Here is a 16,798-nt window from a genome sequence, read left to right as displayed (position 1 = left end):
TGTTGCCTGATTTAAAATGTTAAATAAATAAATAAATTGTAGCAAAAGTGATATCTACTTTAAGATGCCATACATAAATACAAGCAGGCGTACGTGGCTCACTCCGCGATTTCGTCGCGTCACTACAAGTACATGCGGCCCAATTTTGGTGTCTAGCCCTATGGCAGTACTATTAGTTGCCGCGCAACGCACCGCTACGGAACGGACGCCAGGCCCCAATTTCACCACGGTGACAGGTGCGACAATTGTAAAACATCACTGTTGCTGACGTCACAGGCATCCATGGGCCGGTTACCGCTTACCATCGGGCGGGCCGTATTCCTGTTTGCCACCATCATTATATAATTAAAAAAAAACTTTATAATATCGGAAAAAAACAGATATTTCTCTTGCTAAGTTTATGACAATTGTCACAAGAAACACGACAATTGTCACGAAATTCCGACATATAACTCATTACCTGTCAAGAATTACCTACAATTCTTCTAAATCTTGACAATTGTCAGAAACTTCGCAAGAGAAATATCTGTTTTTTTCCGATATGATAAAGTTTTTTTTAATAATACAATGATGGTGGCAAACAGGAATACGGCCCGCCCGATGGTAAGTGGTAACCGTAGCCCATGGATGCCTGTGACGTCAGCAACAGTGATTTTACAATTGTCGCACCTGTCACCGATGTGAAATTGGGGCCTGCTTGCGCTTGCACCTCCTAGCGGTCATATCTGTCGTGATAGACGCGTTTTTTTAGAGAGTGAACCTTCTATACCTAGTAATATTATTTATTCTGTGATACAAGATACAAACTAGTATGAATCAGTGATAAACACTAACGTTTTTATTATTGGTAGGTACTAGGGTTTGCACGACGGATCCGAAATGTATGGGAATATCCGCGGATCCGGATTCAGATCCGGATAATTTCATACATTTCGGATCCGGATTGCAAACCCTAGTAGGTACTAATAAGTCAGTGTATTTACCATATAGACAGCATCCTAGGCATACTCTGGTACAGATACTTGTGGCCGTACTGAAGCGCTTTCCCGTAGCTGTTGAGCGCGTATAACTTCCGAGACCAGTTGGGGCTGCCGCTGCCTGGCGTCTCGCTTACTTTCTCGTAGTACGCGCCTAAACAAACCTGGAGAAACAAAGGATTTTCCATCAGATTATTTTACATTTTGGCCATGGATTTTTTACATGCCAAGTTTGTTTAAAACTGAATGTTGAATATGCATCCAAAATGTATGGCCAAAAATATGACCTTCAAATACGTCACTTACTATTGAAAGTAACGAAAGTGACGGCAAATACCTAGTTAGTGCTCAAATACATACTAATTCTACGTGCAACATCCAGTATTTTTATAAGCTCTAAGTACCTACATCCAAGAATCTTTATTTACGCGTTTATTTTATCCGCTTTACTGAGGTGCAAATTACCTATCGTTAGAGTATCAATAATTAATCGTATTCATATCAAAATATTAATAAATCCAAAATTAGTTGACCGGAGCGTAGCGAAGGTCTACGTTTCGACTGGAGCATTTTGCTTTTGTATGTCCGGATGTTCTCTACAGGTCGCAATTCTTAACCGAATCTCGTGAAATTTTGTGACTGGATTCTATGTCTAAATAAAATTTTTTTGTCCGTCCGGTTTTTTGAATTTTTTTAAAATGGCGGAGTCGTGATAGCTCGCGCCTAAACAAATAGTGGTATCGGTACCATACGAGTGTTTTCTTTTTGAGATATGTTTATAGATTAAATGGCCAAAAATTCAGAAAATTTATTTCGCTGGTTTCGGAGGTATTGAGATATTTAATTTTAACTAATTTTAATTTGAGAAGGAGTAGCTAAATTTCGCTAACCCATCTAAGAACTATTTGGCTCAGTTTGTAAACGTTCGCTTTTTCTGTTTGCACAGAGGGTCTGGGTTCGATCCCCAGTAATTGTATGCTGGGATATTATAACTTTTTGTATTTTTTTACACATTAATTTCGTATTGTTTTTCTTTAATTTACTATACACCGTGTTTTTATTGAATTCCGTTAACTTCGGGGTATAGTTAAGTACGTTTATAAGAACTAAATGGCATAGTTAATTTAAAAAAAAAAATTTTTTTTTTGTTTTCTTTTTTGTTTTTTTTTTGTTTAAAAAGTAATTAAAAGTAGCATATAGCGTTGTTGTAACACGGGCATTACATTTAACTCAACCAAACAATTGAAATCTGTGACATATCAATGTCATTTCGTACATCAATCGACCGAGATTGTACTTAAGTTTAGTAGCAAATGTATGAACTCATTCTAAACACTAATCAATATGTAAGCCGGCCCTAAGGCAAGTGTACACGCTTGTAGAGGCCTTATAGTAAAAAAATAAATTATGGATTATCTCCGAAATGGACTTAATTAGAACATCGGTGTCTTTGAGAAAGTTACTTGATTTAAGCTCAGGAATGCACCCTTGAAATTAACGGAAATCAAAAAAAACACGGTGTATTTAAAGGTCTTAGCACCATGTTATTTCAAGCTCTGCTCGCGAGGTCTACAGCTCACAGAGCCACTAGTATAAATTGTTTACCAAGCTCTTTTCCCACTGTTTGAACACATCGACGGCTTCTTTGTAATACCCGATATTGACGTCTACATCAACGTTCGTAGTTTCGTCATTATACTTAGCTATGAGCAGCTTTGCTTTGGCACATGTTTTTCTGAAACAAATAAGACATTTAAAAAAAGTTTCACCCCACCACGCACATTTTTTGTACCTTCCTACTCATTTTTGGAAGTCTGTAGAAAATGTAGTCCAGGTCACCCCGGTCATGCAAATCATGCGCGCTCCCGAGCTGCATAGTGAATACATCGCCATTGTTAGTAGCTCGGTACTACTTAAGGGGCTAGTTTGTCTTATTTGAAATGTGCAGTTTTTTGGGCAGTTGTGTAAAAATCTGTGACAACCCTACCGTGTTCTTGTACGCTGTGCTGTGGGCATTTACCCAACATCAAAAGTGTCGGTCCACTGTTACTTTATACACTCTGGTAATGGGCCTGGGTTTTTGATTGTAAATTTGATACTAAGGTCTTTCCTAGTTCCTACATTCATTTACTTAAATTAATATATAAAAACGTAACTTTTCTGCATATGAACAGACATTACTTCGAAAATGAAAATGAATGAAAATGAAAATTGATAACAATTATTACAAGTAATTTTTTTTAAATACTAGTATTTGTCTAGTATATAAATGTGCATATCGTCAGGTGACAAGCAAAAGTCACTAATTCCTAAAAAAAAATTAAACAAAGTTCGACCTTCTTTCAGTACTAATATGGTTCACTATGGCTATGAACTTGTGGTGGTAATTAGTGAGTTTTGCTTGTCACCTGACGATATACCTGTATACATAATCCAAATTATATAAATAAAATTACTTAAAATTTTAATTAACAGAACTAAGAAGACAAATCGAACATTGTAACGTTACCTATACTTATACTGTGTAACATATTGAATATAAAATAACTTATTAAAATAAACTAAAACTACAAAGAAATTAAAATTAATACTAAAATAAAGGAAATTACCTATAAAATAAAAAATAAAAACCTAATTATAAAAAGAATACCCCCTCTAGCAGGTCCGCCTGTGGCATGGTAAATTGTTATAATTAACAATATATCGATGAGAATGTAATCTATATCTCTACCTCTGCTCACTAGTAAGTTTGTCCAGCTGTGGATACGCATCTTCCAACCCTCTCCTGAGCGTCGTAAAGGCGTGCTCGTGCTGGCCGCGAGCCCAGTACATTTTGGATTTCTCTATAAACAACTCTTCTGGCCGGTATTCTTCGGCATTTTTATTATTATTTATTTATTCCTTAAATTAACATTTACAGTCAAGCTACACATGTTAAAAGGAGTGACATTATATAAACATTGAGAGTAAGATTTTACTTAAGTGCTAACTATACATTAATTGAGCTCGGCGTCGCTATTGACTCCAGGTATCGGCTACTAACTGACAAAAAACTAGGTTCCGTGCATTGGAATATGTCAAGTTCGCTGTCGCTGTCCAATATATCGTTCAGGAGAGACAATGCGTGGTGCAGCGGTGAGTGGGATAATGTCCGGGTCCGCGCCGCCGGGACTGCAAACAGCGCGCGGCGACGAGGGCGCAGCTGAATACTGCTGTGGACAGGTACTCGAAACGGTACAAGTGCTAGCAACTGAGGGTTATGTATTTGGCCACGGATTAGGAGATAAAAATATCTTACGAGTGCCACATTTCTTCTGGCCTCGAGGGTGGTGTAGTTAACCATTCCGAGAATATATAGACTAGGGTACATGTATGGATAGTAACCATAAGTTTTATTATATAGATGACGAATGAACGATTTCTGGACCCTCTCCAACATAAGTGTGTAGTGTTGTTCATGGGGACTCCAAATTATCGCATTCGTCTCAAGTCGGCTTCGTACATACGCGTTGTACAGTATTCTAAGTGCATTCTGTGTACTGAAAGATTTTGATTGGCGGATTACGAAACCTAGGCATTTTCTTGCAACCTTACAGGCGCTGACAATGTGGTCATTGAATGTGAGCTGTTGATCGAATATTGTGCCAAGATCACGAACTGATGCAACTTGCTGCAGAGAATTATTTCCGATCCTGTAATAACATTTTTGAGGATGTCGAGCACGGGTGTATGACATGACCGAACATTTCCCTACGTTTAGAGACAATTTGTTTTGGACACTCCAAGCACAGACACTGTCAATGTCTTGTTGCAACTTTAGACAATCGTCGTGGTCTCCAACCGGTTTGACTAATTTTAGGTCATCAGCAAACATTAAGCAAGTGGAATGCCTAATATTTGCTGGCAGGTCATTAACTAAGACCAGAAAAAGGAGAGGACCCAGGTTACTACCTTGACCAATTCCTGAGTGTACTGGGTACAGATTTGACCTAGATTGGCCATATTGCACATACTGTTGCCTCCCTGATAAGTAAGAGGCTAAGAAGGATAAGAGCTGACAGGAAAAACCAGCTAAAGCCATTTTCCCAAGTAGTATGTCGTTATTTACTGTGTCAAAGGCTTTTCGATAGTCAAAATAGGCAACATCGACCTGTTTTTTATTATCTAGGCTATTGGCAATTATGGTTGTTGCGTTTATAAGGTTCGATGAGGTCGAACGCTTTGATAAGAACCCATGCTGCTCATCACAGAACCAGCCTTCGAGCTGCCGATTTATGTGTGAGCAGAGGATACTTTCAAAAATTTTCCCGAATATGGATAACACCGCAATTGGCCTGTAGTTTTGAATGTCCGTTTTTGAACCAGTCTTGTGTATCGGCAGTACTTTTGTTATTTTCCAGGCCGAGGGAAATGTCTTCGAGTCTAGGGCAAGGTTAAGAATTACTCGTAAAGGCTGCACGAATACTTCTCGACAGTCCTTGACTATATACTGAGGAATCTCATCAGGACCTTGCGTGTGTTTAGAGCGTAAGCGTGCTATTGCTTTACGGACATCATCCTCACTAATGTTATCAATAGTTACATGGCGATGGGTTTCTTGGATACCGCGTGCAGTTGCGGACGCTTGTGCGACAGATACATCTAGGGTCGGAGGTGTCTGTAGATAGACATTTCTGAAAAAGTCGGCAAATGAATCGGCAACTTCTTTAGGGGACAAGTTTACAAAAGTTGCTGGTTGGTTAGACATCCTATTTCGTTTAACAAATGACCAGAATGAGGATGGGTCCTTTACTATATTTGATTGGAGGGCTTCAAGAAACGATTTCTGGCATTCTTCAGACTTGGACAATACTAGCTTCCTGTAGTATGAAAAGAATGCGTAATGGAGCTGGTTTCCTGTTTGTTTATAAATTTTGTGGTGTTGGTTTTTTAATTCATTTAGTTGGATTAGTTCACTAGTGAACCAATCGGGGTAGGTTTTTCTATTTTTTGCGATCTTTTTTAGTGGGACACATTCTGAAATGATTGCATCCAATATTAAGTAAAAACTTTTAACACATTCATCAACGGTAGTACAAGTAGTCAATGGGGACCAATCAGTGTTAGATAACCTATAATAGAGCAGGGGAAAGTTTGCTTTTCTATAATTGCGCTGCAAGCTCGACGCATCGGTATTATCACTATTTGAGCTGGTCGTCACATTAGTAAATAAAGTGCTGCATAATATGGTTACATCAAGAGGTAAATGGTGTTTCTCCGAGGATACAAGTCCAGCGACAGCTTCCGTAACCGACACTTCTTTTACAGCTTGATTAGTCAGGACAAGATCTAACAGGCGATCTAGGCTATTTAAAACACTATTATTTTGGCATAAATTACAATATGTTAATAGTAGCTCAAAATCCTTACGTGTGACAGGTGTAGTAGAGTACAAATTAAAATCGCCCAGAATGATTATTGGTAAAGAATGTTCAGAGGTAACACGTTCTAAACAGTTAAATACAGAGTAGTACCGAGATTGTTGAATGTTGGGTGCAAGATAGACTACACAGACAATGAAACGAAGGTGATTTATCATAACTCGAGCACAAACGATTTCATCTTCCGGTTCCGCGCCACAATCCAGCGGCTGGAGCTTAAAGGGCGAGCGCGCGGCTAACAACACGCCTCCGCCGCCGCGCCCGGGGCGATCGGTTCGCAGCACAGTGTAGTCAGGAGGAAACAGTTCAGAGTCGTGGACTGTATCATCCAGCCTTGATTCTGTCAGTGCAATTATGTCACTGTGGAATGTGATAAGCGTATTTTTGACAACAGATAGTTTGCCTTTTAAGCCTCTTACGTTTTGATAAAACAAATTAACTTTCCGTGGTTTTGGTATTTTCGGAACGAAAAAACGTTGTCCTGCGACTGGTTTTTTTCGGCTTATGCGCATACCATTCTTGTATTATAGTGTCTTTAGGCCAATTATCCGGAGTCATGAAAAAATCAAAGTCTGCATGTGGCACAGATACTATGAAGCAGGTATGACGAGTATGCAACTGGTCAGGCTTCTTAACGCTGTAAGAGTTACAAGGTCGCTTTTTATTCAGGTACGCCAAGACATTCTGCTCGGTTGTATCTGGATGGAAGTTCCAGGCATGTATGTGTTTCAAGGGTTCCATGATTTTCAGGTCGGAGTCCACATCTCCTGTAGCACGGATTACAGAGCGACGATGGTAACTGCGATTATGCTTCTTCATTTCGATAGATTCTATTACTTGAGTTTTAGACTTGCTGGCGGGTTTAACGCTGTCTTTAGCGTCATGCTCATGGTTTTCATGAGGTATTAAAGAAGATTCCTGGATTACTGGAGTAGGGTTGTCGGGGCCATCTGGTGACACGATGTTGACAATATTGCCCTTGGATTTTACAATATTTGAGTAGGAACATGAATGCTTAGTTTCCAGCTTGCTCATGCGGTCCTTTAGCACTGCTATCTCATTATCCAAGTGCGCGATCTTTCCATGGGTGTCTTCAATACTTTGTGTATGGCTAGTAGTTGTATGCAGTATGCTGTCTGCCTGGGCTTTAGTGTAAATAGTATCTTCTCTAATGACATCAATATCCGTTTTTAGAGCGTTATATTTTTGGTATAAATCATTAACGTTTGTTTTTATATTATCAAAGAGGATAGTAAACTTTTGATCATGCTGTTCAAGCTTTGAGGTGATGTCAGAGCGAAAGCTTCTTAGTTCGGTGAGGATGGTTTCAGAAAGGAAATTTATTTGTGGTCTGGTTCCAGATACACCGTGTTGATCAGTTATATTAGGTGCTAGACTATCTCGGTTATTTATCTGATTATTCTTATTGTGACTGGTTAATATTGTTGACAAGTTCTCTAAACTGGTTTCGCCTAGGCAGGAGGCACTACTGTCATCTAAGGACATATTTGCGTCATTTATCGGCGGTGGTCTCAACCATGCTGGAGACACGGGTGTGTTGTCATCACGAGGTCTGCGGGCAGTAGCTGCGCACGGGGGACATTTCCAGTTGTTTTTCAGTTCATTGCCATGTTCTCTAACAAACGCTGTCGTAAAGTTAAAGCATGCGAAGTGATAGGATGTTTGACAGAGGGAACAACTCAATAATTCCCCCCGCTCGATTTTCCTCTTACACTCAGCACAGATCATTTTGGGATTTTTGTTATAAGTAAGTGGGCGTTAAACAAGTTACGGTCTAACAGCTATCTTCGTAAACGCAACAGTAACTTGAACGCAGCTTTGCGCTATTTTGATATGGTAACACTCGAGGTGCCTGTCAGATCGGCACGCTGTCAGTGCCAGTTGTAACTCCAATCAGCTGTTAGCAGTACCGTTATTTATTTGGTGAATTGTGGTGTGAGGAAGTACTTGTGATTTAAAAACAGTGAATTAACGGTTAAATGAATCTTCTCACCGTTCTGTTCAGTGTCCAGTGCGCACCAGTTGGAATGTTTGACACTTTAATTCCATGGTAGGTACCGCAGAGCACTCCTCCCACACGATTTCTTCTTGTTTATCGAGTTTTATACGTACTTTAGATAATATAAATTGACGGAGCTCATGTATGGAATGTTTACTTGGCTCGGGTTGCCAGCTTTCCATTCAGTATGTACATGTATGACTGCAAAAAAAAACAGTGTGGAGAAAAAATATTTACAGGCGAGATGGTGTTGTTGACACGCTCATACATTAAATAGTTTACAGGTTTATACAATAATTACCACTTCGTGGATGCACGTTTTAGTAAGATAGTTTTTTCAGTGTAGATCCATATTTTGTCACAGAACAGCGAAACTATGAAAAATCAAATGGATGAATCGATGTTGATGAAACACCGGAAACCTTTATAGTTTATTTTAATACTACTCGTATAATCGTTAATAATTATTAAGTACCTGTTGAAATATTCCTGCTTTTCTTGCTGATTCGCGCTTTGCAGCCACAGGTCGCCTATGCAAGCTTTGAAGATGCCCGCCGTCGTTGGGTGTGTTGGCTCCAATAACTCCTACAAACATACAAGGTTATTTTAATATTAATAGTTTCTTTAATAAATGGCACGCGGCACAGAATAAATAATAGTACTAGGTACTGAAGGTTCACTCTCTACCAAAACGCGTCTATTACGACAAATATGACCGCCAGGTGGCGCAAGCGCGAGCAGGCGTCCATTGCGGTGCGCGGCAACTAATAGTAGCGGCAGCCATATGGCTAGACACCAAAATTGGTGAGGCTTGCATGTACTTGTAGCGAAGCGACGAAATCGCGGAGTGAGCCACGCCTGGTCGCGGTTGATTTATTTGATGAGTGTTTTCGCCAATAATATGACAGTGGCAGGACCATTAACCATGAGCAAAGTGGGACCTAATAATAGCGTTAGGCGTTCATAAAATGATGTCAAGATTAAAATTCCGTCAAATATAATTTTGTGATTGTTATACCTAAAGAGACAAAATTTTACAGGCATTTTAAGCTTTATGAGTCCTTACTCACAGAGCTTAAAATGCCGGGCTAGTACCTATGTATCCTTGACCGTAGATTGAGTAGCCTAGATTTATACCTGTGTCTGTTGCAGCAATATCCGCCGAAGCCTCAACAAAGGCTCCACGGTCCGGACGTCCGACTGTACTACGGAGAGGCGTCGGCGCCACTCGTCTAACAACTTGTTTAATACGTCAGCGGCCTGTCTGTCCCCATCGTTTAGGGATTTTAGTCTGAAAAGAAAGTTTGGTTAGGTAATTATGTTAAAAACAAGGCAAAGTACATACATTCCTATGCTTTACTGACAAACTGACTCTTATCAAACTCATGTGAGTTTGATAAGAGTCAGTTTTTCAGTGAAGCATAGGTATAAAGAAACATACTGTCTGCTTTTTATACTAGTACTAGACGGGCCCGCAGCTCCGCTCGCGCTCGACGCGGTCCCAGTACGTGTCGTCTTGAGACTTAAGCCATTGTCAATAGAGGTGTCATCTATTGGGCATTAGCATGTCGAGCACTAGTTCGTTTACCTTATATGTTATTACTGTAATGAGTGCCAATTTAATTCAACTGTTAAGCTCTGGTTTCCTAGGATAGCGGTGCCGTTATATAGCGGCCGTCTCCATACAAAATACTCATCCATATTTAGCCGTAATATCTTGTATGGAGACGGCAGCTATATAACGGCACCGCTATCCTAGGAAAACAGAGCTTAACGGCCCGTCCACGATATGATCTCATACGGCGGCGATCGACAAGTGATCTCCCTCTCTCTCCTACTCATAAAGTGCAAAAATTCAAACGCGCGGTGTAGGCGTAACTAGTACAACTTAGCATTACAAATTTGGTACCCTTGCAAGACTTCTTCAACATGTCTCGCCTCAGTAATAACATGCAAGCCCAGCACGCTTTGATATCCACTCCTTAAAGCACTTTCTCCCTTCGCCTCCCCATCCATTTGCGCTAATAGCTTGGCTATGGCAGTTTTGTCGTAGTTTTCTAGAACTAAAGATGACATAATCCTACCTTTGCAAGACTTCCGACTCAGTAATAACATGCAAGCCCAGCACGCTTTGATATCCACTCCTTAAAGCACTTTCTCCCTTCGCCTCCCCATCCATTTGCGCTAATAGCTTGGCTATGGCAGTTTTGTCGTAGTTTTCTAGAACTAAAGATGACATAATCCTACCTTTGCAAGACTTCCGACTCAGTAATAACATGCAAGCCCAGCACGCTTTGATATCCACTCCTTAAAGCACTTTCTCCCTTCGCCTCCCCATCCATTTGCGCTAATAGCTTGGCTATGGCAGTTTTGTCGTAGTTTTCTAGAACTAAAGATGACATAATCCTACCTTTGCAAGACTTCCGACTCAGTAATAACATGCAAGCCCAGCACGCTTTGATATCCACTCCTTAAAGCACTTTCTCCCTTCGCCTCCCCATCCATTTGCGCTAATAGCTTGGCTATGGCAGTTTTGTCGTAGTTTTCTAGAACTAAAGATGACATAATCCTACCTTTGCAAGACTTCCGACTCAGTAATAACATGCAAGCCCAGCACGCTTTGATATCCACTCCTTAAAGCACTTTCTCCCTTCGCCTCCCCATCCATTTGCGCTAATAGCTTGGCTATGGCAGTTTTGTCGTAGTTTTCTAGAACTATAGATGACATAATCCTACCTTTGCAAGACTTCCGACTCAGTAATAACATGCAAGCCCAGCACGCTTTGATATCCACTCCTTAAAGCACTTTCTCCCTTCGCCTCCCCATCCATTTGCGCTAATAGCTTGGCTATGGCAGTTTTGTCGTAGTTTTCTAGAACTAAAGATGACATAATCCTACCTTTGCAAGACTTCCGACTCAGTAATAACATGCAAGCCCAGCACGCTTTGATATCCACTCCTTAAAGCACTTTCTCCTTTCGCCTCTCCATTCGTATGAGCCAATAGCTTGGCTATGGCAAATTTGTCGTAGTTTCCTAGAACTAAAGATGACATAATCCTACCTTTGCAAGACTTCTTCTACATGCCCCGCCTCAATAATAACATGCAAGCCCAGCACGCTTTGATATCCACTCCTTAAAGCACTTTCTCCCTTCGCCTGTCCATCCATATGAGTCAATAGCTTGGCTATGGCAGTTTTGTCGTAGTTTCCTAGAACTAAAGATGACATAATCCTACCTTTGCAAGACTTCTTCTACATGCCCCGCCTCAGTAATAACATGCAAGCCCAGCACGCTTTGATATCCACTCCTTAAAGCACTTTCCCCCTTCGCCTCTCCATCCATTTGCGCTAATAGCTTGGCTGTGGCGTTTTTGCACGAGAGGTGCAAAAGAGTGTTGTCTTGATTTCGGTACGAGAGGAGAATGCGGCCCATTAGGACTCCCCAGTTTTCTCGGGAACTTGGCTGGAACAATAAATTATTGCTTAACTAGGATTGTAAGTTAGTGCAAGTAGCAGAAGGGAAGCCTAATAAACCCCCGTGGCCCTATGTGCGATGTCATGGGGTTCCCCTACACATAGATGTGTCAAGCGACGAGATATTTACTAATCTAAGATGAGTCCTTGGTATAACAAGATTTAATTTAGAGGAGCACTTATGAAAAATCTTCAACATTGGAGCAGTTTATGGAAGTCGCCCCTAAGATCGTTAAGCGGTGGGTGGGATCGTTAAACCTTTGATCAGTCGGACATACATTATTTTGGTAAACGAATCTAAGTCAAATAACATGTGCTTTTCACATGACTTTAGCTGCACAACCGTCTGTCTGCTTATCTACTGAACCGGCCGAGCCCACGTAGTGGTTCGGAGGTAACTACAGCAGACCCTTTATTGTGCTCACTTAATTAATACACTGTGAACTGGTCTTAGTATACCTAGGTCCTATGTCTTACCAGTGGCTTGTTTATCAACTCGTCTAGCTGCTCGAACCGGCCGAGCCTCCACAGTGACTCTGCGGCTAACTCTGCGGCAGAACCTTCGGCCTCGTGCTCGCTTAGCAAGCGGTATGCTGTGAATGGCTGGTCTAGACCTAGGTCCTATGTCTTACCAGTGGCTTGTTTATCAACTCGTCTAGCTGCTCGAACCGGCCGAGCCTCCACAGTGGTTCTGCGGCTAACTCTGCGGCAGAACCTTCGGCCTCGTGCTCGCTTAGCAAGCGGTACGCTGTGAAAGGCTGGTCTAGACCTAGGTAGCAGTCTACCATGCCCTAAAAAGACAGGGTTTAGGATGAGATTAAAGTCGTGATTGATAATATTTGGCACATAGATGATCTGTAACCTCGACGAACGTATAGTGTTGGTTTACAAAAGTGTAAAGTATGTGTCACAGTGACACGCACTTTAATTACCAAATACAAGTAAATACTTAAAAACACTTAAAACAATAATTAAACTTCCAATAGAAAACAAGTACCCGCAAACTGTGCCTATCTAGTTGGCCCTCTTGCGCCAGTCGTTCGTAGCAAAGAGCTGCATCCTGCAACCGGCCTGTCACCACTTGCGTCAGTATTAGCTCGTTCAGAGATGGTTCTGACCTCTTGATGGATAATATGCCTGAAAATTTACAGTTATAAAAAAGTCATTATCAAAAACAACTATGTTTTCACTACACACTAATGCCTACTGTACTTCGCACGTTGAAAGTATTGGGCTTCGTCAACCTACACTCGGGCGGTATACTAGGATAGTAGCTGCGGATAAGGTCTTCTATCTACCTCCTGCCTCCATAATCAGAATAACTTCGATAGTACTGAATGAACACTGGGCTAACCGTCCAAAAATGACAATATAATAAGGTAAGAGTTAATGTGGTGAACTCACGGTGAAATATTTATTATGCTAATTTTATTTTAATTGTTAATTTTTGTTTTATTTTTATTTTTAATGTAATTATGAAAAACGACATGTAATATGATTTTTTATGAATATACGAATATGAATAAAATATCCTTGAATGATTAATATCTTACCAGCGACCGAGTCCGGTTCATCCAGCAGCGCGTATATCTCGGCCAGCAGCGGCAGTTGTTCCTGCATATTGTGTTTCTTCTCTCCCATGTATAGTTCTAGGTATTGCAGGGCGCGCTCTAGTTCGCCGCAAGCGAAGTTGCCGCGAGCTATTAGAAGCTTGTCGAATTTGTCCATGAACATTGATATCGCCCTAAAATTTAAAACTTTTTAGATAAATCAGGGACCATAGCCAAGATAGCAATCTTTTATTAACAAACGCCAATCGAAAAGTACAAAGTAACGGGATGACAAACGCGACGAAAAGTCACGTGATCATTTACCTACATAGGTATATAATTAAAGTTTCGTTTGGCGTTTTCTATAAATGATTGTCACTGGGCTAAACCCAGTGATAATGGACAGATGGGCTGTTTGAAACATTAATCGATCGTAAAACACAAGCTTTTACAAAGAATTTCAATATTGTAAATAACATTACTTGTAATTCTCATTCTCCAAAGGCCGCTGTTTTGAATGGCACCATTCCAACATCCATCTATTCAAGAAGTCCAGCAGGGTATAGATAGTTTTACTACATTTGCTCTGAAATTAGAATACATCTTTATCATTATGTTTATCGACAATTTTCACAGATCTTAATAGAGTAAACTTAAGGTTCCATACATAAGTATTACCCGCTGTGTCCACGGTTTGATCTGCGGGATCAGTTTGTATCATGTGCATGTAAAGTATGCTTGTGGTGTGGAAATTTGAATTTACTCTAGAACCCTAGACCTGCAGAACTAAGTTAGGAGTATCTAAAAATATACTTAGTGTAGGCTTACCTGGTTGCCTTCCTCTGCTTGAACGGTATTAATGTTAGGTGTCAAGCGTACGTCTCGAAGCATTTTATATCGGTTTCCATCTGATATCCCGCTTTCGGTTCTAGCGCTCTCGGACCCTGAAAACTGTATCTGATCAAAAACATTTGTCATATTTCCATTAGTGTTTGTTGTAAAAGAAAACCTGTTTTAACAAATAAAACCGTAGGTATTGTGTTCACAGTATCTGAACGTGTAGCAAGAAAAAGTTATTTTATATAGAAATTAGCGTACACGCCTATACCTACATGACAGATTATATCGGGAATTTTGAACTTTCCGTTACCAATGTTATTCAAACTGAGATTTTGTCAATCTAAAGGCAATCTGTATTATAATAAAAAGCTATTATGTATTTAATTGTGGTCGTTATAAATAAGGCGGAACTACCTGCAACCAGTATTTCCTCCTGTATGTACTGCGTGTTGTTGTTGGACATGACCGCGTGCAATACGTAGGTACCTACAGTAGAAACAGGAACTGAGTTCTGACGTCACGGCGCATGCTCTGGTGCACGGTGGCATAAGCAAGGAATCACAAGTGTTTATATCGTACCTATAACAGCCAGTATCTCCTCCTGTATGTACTGCGTGTTGTTGTTGGCCATGACGGCGTGCAACAACACGTATGGTAGGAACAGGAACAGGGGTCTGACGTCACGGCGCATGCTCTGGTGCACGGTGGCATAAGCAAGGAATCAAAAGTGTTTATATCGTACCTATAACAGCCAGTATCTCCTCCTGTATGTACTGCGTGTTGTTGTTGGCCATGACGGCGTGCAACAACACGTATGGTAGGAACAGGAACAGGGGTCTGACGTCACGGCGCATGCTCTGGTGCACGGTGGCATAAGCAAGGACTCACAAGTGTTTATATCGTACCTATAACAGCCAGTATCTCCTCCTGTATGTACTGCGTGTTGTTGTTGGCCATGACGGCGTGCAACAACACGTATGGTAGGAACAGGAACAGGGTTCTGACGTCACGGCGCATGCTCTGGTGCACGGTGGCATAAGCAAGGAATCACAAGTGTTTATATCGTACCTATAACAGCCAGTATCTCCTCCTGTATGTACTGCGTGTTGTTGTTGGCCATGACGGCGTGCAACAACACGTATGGTAGGAACAGGAACAGGGTTCTGACGTTACGGCGCATGCTCTGGTGCACGGTGGCATAAGCAAGGAATCACAAGTGTTTATATCGTACCTATAACAGCCAGTATCTCCTCCTGTATGTACTGCGTGTTGTTGTTGGCCATGACGGCGTGCAACAACACGTATGGTAGGAACAGGAACAGGGGTCTGACGTCACGGCGCATGCTCTGGTGCACGGTGGCATAAGCAAGGAATCACAAGTGTTTATATCGTACCTATAACAGCCAGTATCTCCTCCTGTATGTACTGCGTGTTGTTGTTGGCCATGACGGCGTGCAACAACACGTATGGTAGGAACAGGAACAGGGTTCTGACGTCACGGCGCATGCTCTGGTGCACGGTGGCATAAGCAAGGAATCACAAGTGTTTATATCGTACCTATAACAGCCAGTATCTCCTCCTGTATGTACTGCGTGTTGTTGTTGGCCATGACGGCGTGCAACAACACGTATGGTAGGAACAGGAACAGGGTTCTGACGTCACGGCGCATGCTCTGGTGCACGGTGGCATAAGCAAGGAATCACAAGTGTTTATATCGTACCTATAACAGCCAGTATCTCCTCCTGTATGTACTGCGTGTTGTTGTTGGCCATGACGGCGTGCAACAACACGTATGGTAGGAACATGAACAGGGTTCTGACGTCACGGCGCATGCTCTGGTGCACGGTGGCATAAGCAAGGAATCACAAGTGTTTATATCGTACCTATAACAGCCAGTATCTCCTCCTGTATGTATATGTACTGCGTGTTGTTGTTGGCCATGACGGCGTGCAACAACACGTATGGTAGGAACAGGAACAGGGTTCTGACGTCACGGCGCATACTCGGGTGCACGGTGCGTAATAGTTCGCGAATGTTCTCTGACTCTATTAGAGGGATCAGTTGACCGGCCCAGCTGTAAACGAAAATATATTTTGGCATTTCAGTGGCAAAGAAATAGCACAACAGAAACATTTCAAGATTTACTTTACTTTTATGCTATTTAGGCATCGGAACACTCATGCGAAAAATATTTAAATTTTGAGACATGCAGAAGAATAATGGACCTTATTCTTCCAAGGTCGTCAATACATTCGAAGGCCCAGAGCCCCAGAGATGACGAAGAAATATGAGCAGCAGCATTTCATGCAGATACATAAAAGAAATATTAAATATTATCGAAGTAAGAGTATTTGTTGACTTACTTGTGCGCCCATTCCAAGAAAGTTGTGGCGAACGTACTGTCAAACAGAGGATGAGCTTTCTTGGGTTGAGACGGATAGGCCAAGGTATACCTGCCAACAAAAAGATAATCAATGGATGCGCGTATGTGTATTTTTGAAGTGAAAACTTCTTTA

At 41.3% G+C, this 16,798-nt stretch overlaps 1 pseudogene; it reads right to left on the bottom strand.

Moving 5' to 3' along the window:
- Positions 1 to 16,798, bottom strand: part of LOC134791328 (serine/threonine-protein kinase ATR-like) — a 46,981-nt pseudogene that overhangs the window by 23,056 nt on the left and 7,127 nt on the right.

This window comes from Cydia splendana, chromosome 6 (genome assembly GCF_910591565.1).
Source record: "Cydia splendana chromosome 6, ilCydSple1.2, whole genome shotgun sequence".
NCBI lineage: Eukaryota > Metazoa > Arthropoda > Insecta > Lepidoptera > Tortricidae > Cydia > Cydia splendana.
The sequence above is the reverse complement of the archived record's forward strand: the minus strand, read 5'-3'. Positions and strand labels throughout refer to the sequence as shown.